General features: G+C 41.8%; 1 non-coding gene across 1 annotated transcript; it reads left to right on the top strand.

Moving 5' to 3' along the window:
- The first annotated feature begins 2,015 nt into the window (after positions 1 to 2,015).
- On the top strand, positions 2,016 to 2,123 carry LOC148553657 (small nucleolar RNA R71). Its single transcript, XR_015893720.1, has one exon. It is a non-coding gene; the product is annotated as a small nucleolar RNA R71 (small nucleolar RNA).
- The last annotated feature ends 630 nt before the right edge of the window (positions 2,124 to 2,753 follow it).

Below are 2,753 nucleotides of genomic sequence, written 5' to 3'. Positions count from 1 at the left end.
CTCAGTACATCAAGTAACTGCTCTTCTTGTTGAGAAGTCAGTTCTCTTGCAATAATAACCGGAAGCTTCTGCTCATCCTCAAGATAAGCATATTTGAGATGTGGAGGGAGAGGTTTCAATTCTAACTTTTGATCATGGGCAGGCTCTGGATTATCTGGGGCTTGCGAAAATGGCGAAGTGTCCTCATTGTCAGTTAAGAGGGTCCCCACACTTGGATCTTGTCCAGTGTGCCTCTCTTCAAACTCTTCTTTTTGAACTTCAGCCACACTCTCGTCTATGACATCACATTGGAAGATAGAACGATCTTCTGGGGGGTTGTCAATGACTCCATTCAGATTGAAGATTACTATGCGGCCATCTATTTCAAAGGAGTATGTTCCTGAAAAAGCATCTAATTTGAATTTTGATGTCTTCAGGAATGGTCTTCCAAGTAGGATTGATGATGGCTTATCTGAATCATTATGGGGCATCTCCAAGATATAAAAATCAGTGGAAAATGTGAGCCCTTTAATGTTCACCAAAACATCTTCAGCAACTCCAGCCACTGTAATAATGCTTTTATCTGCTAACACAAAATGAGCTGCCGACCTTTTTAAGGGAGGGAGCCTTAAAACATCATATATAGACAAAGGCATTATACTGACACATGCTCCTAAATCACACATGCAATCATAAATTACTACACCACCAATATTACAACTAACTATGCAAGGACCTGGATCACTACATTTTTCAGGTAATCCTCCCATTAAAGCAGATATAGAACTACCTAAAGGAATAGTTTCTAATTCATTAATTTTGTCTTTATGGATACATAAGTCCTTTAGAAACTTTGCATATTTAGGTACCTACTGAATAACATCAAAAAGGGAACAGTTACCTCAACCTTTTTGAATATTTCTACCATTTTAGGATCAGGTTCCAACTGCTTCCTGGGCTTCCTTGCAAGTTGTGGAAATGGAATGGGAGTAGTGTTTTCTGTGGGGCCTGCGTCTTTTTGTGCTTCTTCCTGTGGTTGAGCTATCTCTCCTTCAGCTATGTCCTGTATGTCCTCTTCCTCTTCAACATCTTCGATTTCTACCACCTCTTCAGCTGAGGCGTATTCTGGTGAGCTTGGTTCCTCCTTATTCCTCTCCTGCAGTGTGGTTCCGGACCTCAGGGTGATGGTTGAGAGGGGATTCCAGTGGTGCTTGAAGGTTGGTTACCGAAATTGTGTGCTGAACCAAGTTGTGTCATAAGAGCTTGCAGAGTAGAGGTGAAACCATTTAGACTGGCGTTAATACTGTTCACGATGGTATTTTCCATGGCCAGTTGTCTTTTCTCAAAAGCTTGTAATAAATATTCATTAGAAGATACAGAAGAATGAGTAAATTGAGAGGTTTGCTGCTGATTGTTCGGTGGTCCTTGGTTTTGCCTCAGGTGAGGTACTCGGTATGGTTGATTTTGCTGCCTGTTGTTGTTATTATTCCACTTCTGATTTTCCTGATTATCTCTGCCTCCCCTATTATTGTTGTCTCTCCAATTCTGGGTTGAATTGTCCTGCCATCCATGGTTATTATTTCCACTTTGATTGTACCCTTGGTTGGGGCGGTCATAGAAGTTGTGAGTGGATGCCACCATGTTGTCTTCTTGTTGGAGCTGCGGGCATTCATCAGTGTAATGGCTGTAATCAGCACAAATTCCATAAATTCTTTGTGGAACTAGTTGTTGGTTTTGCTGCGGTTGAGTTTGCTGAGCTTGTTGAGTCAACTGCATTTGCTTCAGCAGGTTGGTCATCTCACAGATGCTTCGATTTAGAGCAGCAGTCTCTATGCCAGAAGATACTTCTGCAATGGCCCTTGAACGGCCTTGCTTTTGTCTGTGGTTCCGAGTAGATTCAGCTAGATCACTGATCAATTGCCAAGCTTCATCAGTGGTCTTGTACTTCTTCATAGACCCATTGCTGGCACTTTCCAATGTGGTCTTATCTTGGGTCTCATACCTTGTGTGATATAGCTGAGTAGCACGATCTTGTCAATCATGTGGTGGGGGCATGCTTCCAGAAGATTATTGAAGCGCTCCCAGTATTCAAAGAGAGTCTCATTGTCGTCCTGAACAATTGTAGAGATATCCTTCCTCAGTTTATCAGTAACTTCAGATGGAAAGAATTTCTCCAGAAACTCCTTTCTGAGTGTATCCCAGTTAGATACATTTGCTAGAGGTTGAGTGTAGTACCACTCTCTTGCTTTTCCCTCAAGAGAGAACGAAAAAGCTTTCAGCAAAATTGAAGTTTCATTAGTGCCATCACGCCTGACAGTAGAACAGGCTGCCTGAAAATCTCTCAAGTGCTTGATAGGCTCTTGAGCAGGTATGCCATGAAACTTGGGCATCAAATTTAGCAGTGCGGTCTTTATTTCAAAATCCGTAGCTACTGCTGGATGATGTGCTTGAAACGGTTGCATTGTAAAATCAGGAGCTCCTTCCTCCTGAATGGTAACTCTTCTAGCTGCCATATTTTCTGCACGTAAAACAACCGAATCAGTAGAACGGGGGCTGGTTTCTTCCTCAAATTCACTTTCAGATCCGTCCTCAGAGCGGGCTAACCTACGCTGTTCTCGCCTTATTCGTGAAATTGTTCTTTCAATTTCAGGATCGAATATTAGCAAGCGCGGATCAGGAAGTGAACGTGTCATTTGACGGAAGAAACATGCAGCTCATAGTAGCAAAATTAAATAAAATGCAAATAAATAAATTCTAATTAATGAAATTAGCAC

The sequence above is a fragment of the Arachis ipaensis genome, chromosome B7 (genome assembly GCF_059453495.1).
Source record: "Arachis ipaensis isolate K30076 ecotype BB chromosome B7, ASM5945349v1, whole genome shotgun sequence".
NCBI lineage: Eukaryota > Viridiplantae > Streptophyta > Magnoliopsida > Fabales > Fabaceae > Arachis > Arachis ipaensis.
Note: the sequence above shows the minus strand (reverse complement) of the source record. Positions and strands in the feature narration are given on the sequence as shown.